Below are 12,946 nucleotides of genomic sequence, written 5' to 3' on the forward strand. Positions count from 1 at the left end.
ACACAGTAAAGTAGTTTCACGTTCTATCTCTATGTTTTATTTCCTCTTGATGTAGCCCTAAGCAGTGACTGGCGAGAAACACTTTCATGGAAAGGGGTTGCCAAGCTTCCAAAAATTACGAATCTCCAGAAATCTCAGCAAATATTTTTTCACCCAAACTAGATGATACTTTCAGGTAATGATCAGTACACTAAGGCGACTTGGTTCCCCAAATTTCGTTCTTCTATGTTGAAGCGTTCATTTCCAGTAACAGTTTGAATTTTTAGGTTTCACTCTGTTTTCTCCTATATTGATAGATGTATTTGGAACTCTAAATCCAACACGGTTTGTGCTAGCTTCTTGAAACTTGACACAGTAAAGTAGTTTCACATTCTATCTCTATGTTTTGTTTCCTCTTGATGTAGCCATAAGCAGTGACTGGCGAGAAACACTTTCATGGAAAGAGGTTGCCAAACTTCCAAAAATTACGAAACTCCAGAAATCTCAGCAAATATTTTTTCACCCAAACTGCATGATACTTTCAGGTAATGATCAGTACACGAAGGCGACTTGGTTCCCCAAATTTCGTTCTTCTATGTTGAAGCGTTCATTTCCAGTAACAGTTTGAATTTTTAGGTTTCACTCTGTTTTCTCCTATATTGATAGATGTATTTGGAACTCTAAATCCAACACGGTTTGTGCTAGCTTCTTGAAACTTGACACAGTAAAGTAGTTTCACATTCTATCTCTATGTTTTGTTTCCTCTTGATGTAGCCCTAAGCAGTGACTGGCGAGAAACACTTTCATGGAAAGAGGTTGCCAAGCTTCCAAAAATTACGAAACCCCAGAAATCTCAGCAAATATTTTTTCACCCAAACTGCATGATACTTTCAGGTAATGATCAGTACACGAAGGCGACTTGGTTCCCCAAATTTCGTTCTTCTATGTTGAAGCGTTCATTTCCAGTAACAGTTTGAATTTTTAGGTTTCACTCTGTTTTCTCCTATATTGATAGATGTATTTGGAACTCTAAATCCAACACGGTTTGTGCTAGCTTCTTGAAACTTGACACAGTAATGTAGTTTCACATTCTATCTCTATGTTTTGTTTCCTCTTGATGTAGCCCTAAGCAGTGACTGGCGAGAAACACTTTCATGGAAAGGGGTTGCCAAGCTTCCAACAATTACGAATCTCCAGAAATCTCAGCAAATATTTTTTCACCCAAACTGCATGATACTTTCAGGTAATGATCAGTACACGAAGGCGACTTGGTTCCCCAAATTTCGTTCTTCTATGTTGAAGCGTTCATTTCCAGTAACAGTTTGAATTTTTAGGTTTCACTCTGTTTTCTCCTATATTGATAGATGTATTTGGAACTCTAAATCCAACACGGTTTGTGCTAGCTTCTTGAAACTTGACACAGTAAAGTAGTTTCACATTCTATCTCTATGTTTTGTTTCCTCTTGATGTAGCCCTAAGCAGTGACTGGCGAGAAACACTTTCATGGAAAGGGGTTGCCAAGCTTCCAAAAATTACAAAACTCCAGAAATCTCAGCAAATATTTTTTCACCCAAACTGCATGATACTTTCAGGTAATGATCAGTACACGAAGGCGACTTGGTTCCCCAAATTTCGTTCTTCTATGTTGAAGCGTTCATTTCCAGTAACAGTTTGAATTTTTAGGTTTCACTCTGTTTTCTCCTATATTGATAAATGTATTTGGAACTCTAAATCCAAGACGGTTTGTGCTAGCTTCTTGAAACTTGACACAGTAAAGTAGTTTCACGTTCTATCTCTATGTTTTATTTCCTCTTGATGTAGCCCTAAGCAGTGACTGGCGAGAAACACTTTCATGGAAAGGGGTTGCCAAGCTTCCAAAAATTACGAATCTCCAGAAATCTCAGCAAATATTTTTTCGACCAAACTAGATGATACTTTCAGGTAATGATCAGTACACTAAGGCGACTTGGTTCCCCAAATTTCGTTCTTCTATGTTGAAGCGTTCATTTCCAGTAACAGTTTGAATTTTTAGGTTTCACTCTGTTTTCTCCTATATTGATAGATGTATTTGGAACTCTAAATCCAACACGCTTTGTACTAGCTTCTTGAAACTTGACACAGTAATGTAGTTTCACATTCTATCTCTATGTTTTGTTTCCTCTTGATGTAGCCCTAAGCAGTGACTGGCGAGAAACACTTTCATGGAAAGGGGTTGCCAAGCTTCCAACAATTACGAAACTCCAGAAATCTCAGCAAATATTTTTTCACCCAAACTGGATGATACTTTCAGGTAATGATCAGTACACGAAGGCGACTTGGTCCCCCAAATTTCGTTCTTCTATGTTGAAGCGTTCATTTCCAGTAACAGTTTGAATTTTTAGGTTTCACTCTGTTTTCTCCTATATTGATAGATGTATTTGGAACTCTAAATCCAACACGGTTTGTGCTAGCTTCTTGAAACTTGACACAGTAAAGTAGTTTCACATTCTATCTCTACGTTTTGTTTCCTATTGATGTAGCCCTAAGCAGTGACTGGCGAGAAACACTTTCATGGAAAGGGGTTGCCAAGCTTCCAAAAATTAGGAATCTCCAGAAATCTCAGCAAATATTTTTTCACCCAAACTAGATGATACTTTCAGGTAATGATCAGTACACTAAGGCGACTTGGTTCCCCAAATTTCGTTCTTGTATGTTGAAGCGTTCATTTCCAGTAACAGTTTGAATTTTTAGGTTTCACTCTGTTTTCTCCTATATTGATAAATGTATTTGGAACTCTAAATCCAACACGGTTTGTGCTAGCTTCTTGAAACTTGACACAGTAAAGTAGTTTCACGTTCTATCTCTATGTTTTATTTCCTCTTGATGTAGCCCTAAGCAGTGACTGGCGAGAAACACTTTCATGGAAAGGGGTTGCCAAGCTTCCAAAAATTACGAGTCTCCAGAAATCTCAGCAAATATTTTTTCACCCAAACTAGATGATACTTTCAGGTAATGATCAGTACACGAAGGCGACTTGGTTCCCCAAATTTCGTTCTTCTGTGCTGAAGCGTTCATTTCCAGTAACAGTTTGAATTTTTAGGTTTCACTCTGTTTTCTCCTATATTGATAGATGTATTTGGAACTCTAAATCCAAGACGGTTTGTGCTAGCTTCTTGAAACTTGACGCAGTAATGTAGTTTCCCATTCTATCTCTATGTTTTGTTTCCTCTTGATGTAGCCCTAAGCAGTGACTGGCGAGAAACACTTTCATGGAAAGGGGTTGCCAAGCTTCCAAAAATTACGAATCTCCAGAAATCTCAGCAAATATTTTTTCGACCAAACTAGATGATACTTTCAGGTAATGATCAGTACACTAAGGCGACTTGGTTCCCCAAATTTCGTTCTTCTATGTTGAAGCGTTCATTTCCAGTAACAGTTTGAATTTTTAGGTTTCACTCTGTTTTCTCCTATATTGATAGATGTATTTGGAACTCTAAATCCAACACGCTTTGTACTAGCTTCTTGAAACTTGACACAGTAATGTAGTTTCACATTCTATCTCTATGTTTTGTTTCCTCTTGATGTAGCCCTAAGCAGTGACTGGCGAGAAACACTTTCATGGAAAGGGGTTGCCAAGCTTCCAACAATTACGAAACTCCAGAAATCTCAGCAAATATTTTTTCACCCAAACTGGATGATACTTTCAGGTAATGATCAGTACACGAAGGCGACTTGGTCCCCCAAATTTCGTTCTTCTATGTTGAAGCGTTCATTTCCAGTAACAGTTTGAATTTTTAGGTTTCACTCTGTTTTCTCCTATATTGATAGATGTATTTGGAACTCTAAATCCAACACGGTTTGTGCTAGCTTCTTGAAACTTGACACAGTAAAGTAGTTTCACATTCTATCTCTACGTTTTGTTTCCTATTGATGTAGCCCTAAGCAGTGACTGGCGAGAAACACTTTCATGGAAAGGGGTTGCCAAGCTTCCAAAAATTAGGAATCTCCAGAAATCTCAGCAAATATTTTTTCACCCAAACTAGATGATACTTTCAGGTAATGATCAGTACACTAAGGCGACTTGGTTCCCCAAATTTCGTTCTTGTATGTTGAAGCGTTCATTTCCAGTAACAGTTTGAATTTTTAGGTTTCACTCTGTTTTCTCCTATATTGATAAATGTATTTGGAACTCTAAATCCAACACGGTTTGTGCTAGCTTCTTGAAACTTGACACAGTAAAGTAGTTTCACGTTCTATCTCTATGTTTTATTTCCTCTTGATGTAGCCCTAAGCAGTGACTGGCGAGAAACACTTTCATGGAAAGGGGTTGCCAAGCTTCCAAAAATTACGAGTCTCCAGAAATCTCAGCAAATATTTTTTCACCCAAACTAGATGATACTTTCAGGTAATGATCAGTACACGAAGGCGACTTGGTTCCCCAAATTTCGTTCTTCTGTGCTGAAGCGTTCATTTCCAGTAACAGTTTGAATTTTTAGGTTTCACTCTGTTTTCTCCTATATTGATAGATGTATTTGGAACTCTAAATCCAAGACGGTTTGTGCTAGCTTCTTGAAACTTGACGCAGTAATGTAGTTTCCCATTCTATCTCTATGTTTTGTTTCCTCTTGATGTAGCCCTAAGCAGTGACTGGCGAGAAACACTTTCATGGAAAGGGGTTGCCAAGCTTCCAAAAATTACGAAACTCCAGAAATCTCAGCAAATATTTTTTCACCCAAACTGCATGATACTTTCAGGTAATGATCAGTACACGAAGGCGACTTGGTTCCCCAAATTTCGTTCTTCTATGTTGAAGCGTTCATTTCCAGTAACAGTTTGAATTTTTAGGTTTCACTCTGTTTTCTCCTATATTGATAAATGTATTTGGAACTCTAAATCCAAGACGGTTTGTGCTAGCTTCTTGAAACTTGACACAGTAAAGTAGTTTCACGTTCTATCTCTATGATTTGTTTCCTCTTGATGTAGCCCTAAGCAGTGACTGGCGAGAAACACTTTCATGGAAAGGGGTTGCCAAGCTTCCAAAAATTACGAATCTCCAGAAATCTCAGCAAATATTTTTTCACCCAAACTGCATGATACTTTCAGGTAATGATCAGTACACGAAGGCGACTTGGTTCCCCAAATTTCGTTCTTCTATGTTGAAGCGTTCATTTCCAGTAACAGTTTGAATTTTTAGGTTTCACTCTGTTTTCTCCTATATTGATAGATGTATTTGGAACTCTAAATCCAACACGGTTTGTGCTAGCTTCTTGAAACTTGACACAGTAAAGTAGTTTCACATTCTATCTCTATGTTTTGTTTCCTCTTGATGTAGCCCTAAGCAGTGACTGGCGAGAAACACTTTCATGGAAAGGGGTTGCCAAGCTTCCAAAAATTACAAAACTCCAGAAATCTCAGCAAATATTTTTTCACCCAAACTGCATGATACTTTCAGGTAATGATCAGTACACGAAGGCGACTTGGTTCCCCAAATTTCGTTCTTCTATGTTGAAGCATTCATTTCCAGTAACAGTTTGAATTTTTAGGTTTCACTCTGTTTTCTCCTATATTGATAGATGTATTTGGAACTCTAAATCCAACACGGTTTGTGCTAGCTTCTTGAAACTTGACACAGTAAAGTAGTTTCACGTTCTATCTCTATGTTTTATTTCCTCTTGATGTAGCCCTAAGCAGTGACTGGCGAGAAACACTTTCATGGAAAGGGGTTGCCAAGCTTCCAAAAATTACGAATCTCCAGAAATCTCAGCAAATATTTTTTCGACCAAACTAGATGATACTTTCAGGTAATGATCAGTACACTAAGGCGACTTGGTTCCCCAAATTTCGTTCTTCTATGTTGCAGCGTTCATTTCCAGTAACAGTTTGAATTTTTAGGTTTCACTCTGTTTTCTCCTATATTGATAGATGTATTTGGAACTCTAAATCCAACACGCTTTGTGCTAGCTTCTTGAAACTTGACACAGTAATGTAGTTTCACATTCTATCTCTATGTTTTGTTTCCTCTTGATGTAGCCCTAAGCAGTGACTGGCGAGAAACACTTTCATGGAAAGGGGTTGCCAAGCTTCCAACAATTACGAAACTCCAGAAATCTCAGCAAATATTTTTTCACCCAAACTGGATGATACTTTCAGGTAATGATCAGTACACGAAGGCGACTTGGTTCCCCAAATTTCGTTCTTCTATGTTGAAGCGTTCATTTCCAGTAACAGTTTGAATTTTTAGGTTTCACTCTGTTTTCTCCTATATAGATAGATGTATTTGGAACTCTAAATCCAACACGGTTTGTGCTAGCTTCTTGAAACTTGACACAGTAAAGTAGTTTCACATTCTATCTCTATGTTTTGTTTCCTATTGATGTAGCCCTAAGCAGTGACTGGCGAGAAACACTTTCATGGAAAGGGGTTGCCAAGCTTCCAAAAATTACGAAACTCCAGAAATCTCAGCAAATATTTTTTCACCCAAACTGCATGATACTTTCAGGTAATGATCAGTACACGAAGGCGACTTGGTTCCCCAAATTTCGTTCTTCTATGTTGAAGCGTTCATTTCCAGTAACAGTTTGAATTTTTAGGTTTCACTCTGTTTTCTCCTATATTGATAAATGTATTTGGAACTCTAAATCCAAGACGGTTTGTGCTAGCTTCTTGAAACTTGACACAGTAAAGTAGTTTCACGTTCTATCTCTATGTTTTATTTCCTCTTGATGTAGCCCTAAGCAGAGACTGGCAAGAAACACTTTCATGGAAAGGGGTTGCCAAGCTTCCAAAAATTACGAATCTCCAGAAATCTCAGCAAATATTTTTTCACCCAAACTAGATGATACTCTCAGGTAATGATCAGTACACTAAGGCGACTTGGTTCCCCAAATTTCGTTCTTCTATGTTGAAGCGTTCATTTCCAGTAACAGTTTGAATTTTTAGGTTTCACTCTGTTTTCTCCTATATTGATAGATGTATTTGGAACTCTAAATCCAACACGGTTTGTGCTAGCTTCTTGAAACTTGACACAGTAATGTAGTTTCACATTCTATCTCTATGTTTTGTTTCCTCTTGATGTAGCCCTAAGCAGTGACTGGCGAGAAACACTTTCATGGAAAGGGGTTGCCAAGCTTCCAAAAATTACGAATCTCCAGAAATCTCAGCAAATATTTTTTCACCCAAACTAGATGATACTTTCAGGTAATGATCAGTACACTAAGGCGACTTGGTTCCCCAAATTTCGTTCTTCTATGTTGAAGCGTTCATTTCCAGTAACAGTTTGAATTTTTAGGTTTCACTCTGTTTTCTCCTATATTGATAGATGTATTTGGAACTCTAAATCCAACACGGTTTGTGCTAGCTTCTTGAAACTTGACACAGTAAAGTAGTTTCACATTCTATCTCTATGTTTTGTTTCCTCTTGATGTAGCCCTAAGCAGTGACTGGCGAGAAACACTTTCATGGAAAGAGGTTGCCAAGCTTCCAAAAATTACGAAACTCCAGAAATCTCAGCAAATATTTTTTCACCCAAACTGCATGATACTTTCAGGTAATGATCAGTACACGAAGGCGACTTGGTTCCCCAAATTTCGTTCTTCTATGTTGAAGCGTTCATTTCCAGTAACAGTTTGAATTTTTAGGTTTCACTCTGTTTTCTCCTATATTGATAAATGTATTTGGAACTCTAAATCCAAGACGGTTTGTGCTAGCTTCTTGAAACTTGACACAGTAAAGTAGTTTCACATTCTATCTCTATGTTTTGTTTCCTCTTGATCTAGCCATAAGCAGTGACTGGCGAGAAACACTTTCATGGAAAGGGGTTGCCAAGCTTCCAAAAATTACGAATCTCCAGAAATCTCAGCAAATATTTTTTCACCCAAACTAGATGATACTTTCAGGTAATGATCAGTACACTAAGGCGACTTGGTTCCCCAAATTTCGTTCTTCTATGTTGAAGCGTTCATTTCCAGTAACAGTTTGAATTTTTAGGTTTCACTCTGTTTTCTCCTATATTGATAGATGTATTTGGAACTCTAAATCCAACACGGTTTGTGCTAGCTTCTTGAAACTTGACACAGTAATGTAGTTTCACATTCTATCTCTATGTTTTGTTTCCTCTTGATGTAGCCCTAAGCAGTGACTGGCGAGAAACACTTTCATGGAAAGGGGTTGCCAAGCTTCCAAAAATTACGAATCTCCAGAAATCTCAGCAAATATTTTTTCCCCCAAACCAGATGATACTTTCAGGTAATGATCAGTACACTAAGGCGACTTGGTTCCCCAAATTTCGTTCTTTTATGTTGAAGCGTTCATTTCCAGTAACAGTTTGAATTTTTAGGTTTCACTCTGTTTTCTCCTATATTGATAGATGTATTTGGAACTCTAAATCCAACACGGTTTGTGCTAGCTTCTTGAAACTTGACACAGTAATGTAGTTTCACATTCTATCTCTATGTTTTGTTTCCTCTTGATGTAGCCCTAAGCAGTGACTGGCGAGAAACACTTTCATGGAAAGGGGTTGCCAAGCTTCCAACAATTACGAAACTCCAGAAATCTCAGCAAATATTTTTTCACCCAAACTGCATGATACTTTCAGGTAATGATCAGTACACGAAGGCGACTTGGTTCCCCAAATTTCGTTCTTCTATGTTGAAGCGTTCATTTCCAGTAACAGTTTGAATTTTTAGGTTTCACTCTGTTTTCTCCTATATTGATAGATGTATTTGGAACTCTAAATCCAACACGGTTTGTGCTAGCTTCTTGAAACTTGACACAGTAATGTAGTTTCACATTCTATCTCTATGTTTTGTTTCCTCTTGATGTAGCCCTAAGCAGTGACTGGCGAGAAACACTTTCATGGAAAGGGGTTGCCAAGCTTCCAAAAATTACGAAACTCCAGAAATCTCAGCAAATATGTTTTCACCCAAACTGCATGATACTTTCAGGTAATGATCAGTACACGAAGGCGACTTGGTTCCCCAAATTTCGTTCTTCTATGTTGAAGCGTTCATTTCCAGTAACAGTTTGAATTTTTAGGTTTCACTCTGTTTTCTCCTATATTGATAAATGTATTTGGAACTCTAAATCCAAGACGGTTTGTGCTAGCTTCTTGAAACTTGACACAGTAAAGTAGTTTCACGTTCTATCTCTATGTTTTATTTCCTCTTGATGTAGCCCTAAGCAGTGACTGGCAAGAAACACTTTCATGGAAAGGGGTTGCCAAGCTTCCAAAAATTACGAATCTCCAGAAATCTCAGCAAATATTTTTTCACCCAAACTAGATGATACTCTCAGGTAATGATCAGTACACTAAGGCGACTTGGTTCCCCAAATTTCGTTCTTCTATGTTGAAGCGTTCATTTCCAGTAACAGTTTGAATTTTTAGGTTTCACTCTGTTTTCTCCTATATTGATAAATGTATTTGGAACTCTAAATCCAAGACGGTTTGTGCTAGCTTCTTGAAACTTGACACAGTAAAGTAGTTTCACGTTCTATCTCTATGTTTTGTTTCCTCTTGATGTAGCCCTAAGCAGTGACTGGCGAGAAACACTTTCATGGAAAGGGGTTGCCAAGCTTCCAAAAATTACGAAACTCCAGAAATCTCAGCAAATATTTTTTCACCCAAACTGCATGATACTTTCAGGTAATGATCAGTACACGAAGGCGACTTGGTTCCCCAAATTTCGTTCTTCTATGTTGAAGCGTTCATTTCCAGTAACAGTTTGAATTTTTAGGTTTCACTCTGTTTTCTCCTATATTGATAAATGTATTTGGAACTCTAAATCCAAGACGGTTTGTGCTAGCTTCTTGAAACTTGACACAGTAATGTAGTTTCACATTCTATCTCTATGTTTTGTTTCCTCTTGATGTAGCCCTAAGCAGTGACTGGCGAGAAACACTTTCATGGAAAGGGGTTGCCAAGCTTCCAACAATTACGAAACTCCAGAAATCTCAGCAAATATTTTTTCACCCAAACTGCATGATACTTTCAGGTAATGATCAGTACACGAAGGCGACTTGGTTCCCCAAATTTCGTTCTTCTATGTTGAAGCGTTCATTTCCAGTAACAGTTTGAATTTTTAGGTTTCACTCTGTTTTCTCCTATATTGATAGATGTATTTGGAACTCTAAATCCAACACGGTTTGTGCTAGCTTCTTGAAACTTGACACAGTAATGTAGTTTCACATTCTATCTCTATGTTTTGTTTCCTCTTGATGTAGCCCTAAGCAGTGACTGGCGAGAAACACTTTCATGGAAAGGGGTTGCCAAGCTTCCAAAAATTACGAAACTCCAGAAATCTCAGCAAATATGTTTTCACCCAAACTGCATGATACTTTCAGGTAATGATCAGTACACGAAGGCGACTTGGTTCCCCAAATTTCGTTCTTCTATGTTGAAGCGTTCATTTCCAGTAACAGTTTGAATTTTTAGGTTTCACTCTGTTTTCTCCTATATTGATAAATGTATTTGGAACTCTAAATCCAAGACGGTTTGTGCTAGCTTCTTGAAACTTGACACAGTAAAGTAGTTTCACGTTCTATCTCTATGTTTTATTTCCTCTTGATGTAGCCCTAAGCAGTGACTGGCAAGAAACACTTTCATGGAAAGGGGTTGCCAAGCTTCCAAAAATTACGAATCTCCAGAAATCTCAGCAAATATTTTTTCACCCAAACTAGATGATACTCTCAGGTAATGATCAGTACACTAAGGCGACTTGGTTCCCCAAATTTCGTTCTTCTATGTTGAAGCGTTCATTTCCAGTAACAGTTTGAATTTTTAGGTTTCACTCTGTTTTCTCCTATATTGATAGATGTATTTGGAACTCTAAATCCAACACGGTTTGTGCTAGCTTCTTGAAACTTGACACAGTAATGTAGTTTCACATTCTATCTCTATGTTTTGTTTCCTCTTGATGTAGCCCTAAGCAGTGACTGGCGAGAAACACTTTCATGGAAAGGGGTTGCCAAGCTTCCAAAAATTACGAAACTCCAGAAATCTCAGCAAATATGTTTTCACCCAAACTGCATGATACTTTCAGGTAATGATCAGTACACGAAGGCGACTTGGTTCCCCAAATTTCGTTCTTCTATGTTGAAGCGTTCATTTCCAGTAACAGTTTGAATTTTTAGGTTTCACTCTGTTTTCTCCTATATTGATAAATGTATTTGGAACTCTAAATCCAAGACGGTTTGTGCTAGCTTCTTGAAACTTGACACAGTAAAGTAGTTTCACGTTCTATCTCTATGTTTTATTTCCTCTTGATGTAGCCCTAAGCAGTGACTGGCAAGAAACACTTTCATGGAAAGGGGTTGCCAAGCTTCCAAAAATTACGAATCTCCAGAAATCTCAGCAAATATTTTTTCACCCAAACTAGATGATACTCTCAGGTAATGATCAGTACACTAAGGCGACTTGGTTCCCCAAATTTCGTTCTTCTATGTTGAAGCGTTCATTTCCAGTAACAGTTTGAATTTTTAGGTTTCACTCTGTTTTCTCCTATATTGATAAATGTATTTGGAACTCTAAATCCAAGACGGTTTGTGCTAGCTTCTTGAAACTTGACACAGTAAAGTAGTTTCACGTTCTATCTCTATGTTTTGTTTCCTCTTGATGTAGCCCTAAGCAGTGACTGGCGAGAAACACTTTCATGGAAAGGGGTTGCCAAGCTTCCAAAAATTACGAAACTCCAGAAATCTCAGCAAATATTTTTTCACCCAAACTGCATGATACTTTCAGGTAATGATCAGTACACGAAGGCGACTTGGTTCCCCAAATTTCGTTCTTCTATGTTGAAGCATTCATTTCCAGTAACAGTTTGAATTTTTAGGTTTCACTCTGTTTTCTCCTATATTGATAGATGTATTTGGAACTCTAAATCCAACACGGTTTGTGCTAGCTTCTTGAAACTTGACACAGTAAAGTAGTTTCACGTTCTATCTCTATGTTTTATTTCCTCTTGATGTAGCCCTAAGCAGTGACTGGCGAGAAACACTTTCATGGAAAGGGGTTGCCAAGCTTCCAAAAATTACGAATCTCCAGAAATCTCAGCAAATATTTTTTCGACCAAACTAGATGATACTTTCAGGTAATGATCAGTACACTAAGGCGACTTGGTTCCCCAAATTTCGTTCTTCTATGTTGAAGCGTTCATTTCCAGTAACAGTTTGAATTTTTAGGTTTCACTCTGTTTTCTCCTATATTGATAGATGTATTTGGAACTCTAAATCCAACACGGTTTGTGCTAGCTTCTTGAAACTTGACACAGTAATGTAGTTTCACATTCTATCTCTATGTTTTGTTTCCTCTTGATGTAGCCCTGAGCAGTGACTGGCGAGAAACACTTTCATGGAAAGGGGTTGCCAAGCTTCCAACAATTACGAAACTCCAGAAATCTCAGCAAATATTTTTTCACCCAAACTGGATGATACTTTCAGGTAATGATCAGTACACGAAGGCGACTTGGTTCCCCAAATTTCGTTCTTCTATGTTGAAGCGTTCATTTCCAGTAACAGTTTGAATTTTTAGGTTTCACTCTGTTTTCTCCTATATAGATAGATGTATTTGGAACTCTAAATCCAACACGGTTTGTGCTAGCTTCTTGAAACTTGACACAGTAAAGTAGTTTCACATTCTATCTCTATGTTTTGTTTCCTATTGATGTAGCCCTAAGCAGTGACTGGCGAGAAACACTTTCATGGAAAGGGGTTGCCAAGCTTCCAAAAATTACGAAACTCCAGAAATCTCAGCAAATATTTTTTCACCCAAACTGCATGATACTTTCAGGTAATGATCAGTACACGAAGGCGACTTGGTTCCCCAAATTTCGTTCTTCTATGTTGAAGCGTTCATTTCCAGTAACAGTTTGAATTTTTAGGTTTCACTCTGTTTTCTCCTATATTGATAAATGTATTTGGAACTCTAAATCCAAGACGGTTTGTGCTAGCTTCTTGAAACTTGACACAGTAAAGTAGTTTCACGTTCTATCTCTAT

This window comes from Spermophilus citellus (assembly GCF_964194105.1).
Source record: "Spermophilus citellus genome assembly, chromosome: X".
Classification (NCBI taxonomy): domain Eukaryota; kingdom Metazoa; phylum Chordata; class Mammalia; order Rodentia; family Sciuridae; genus Spermophilus; species Spermophilus citellus.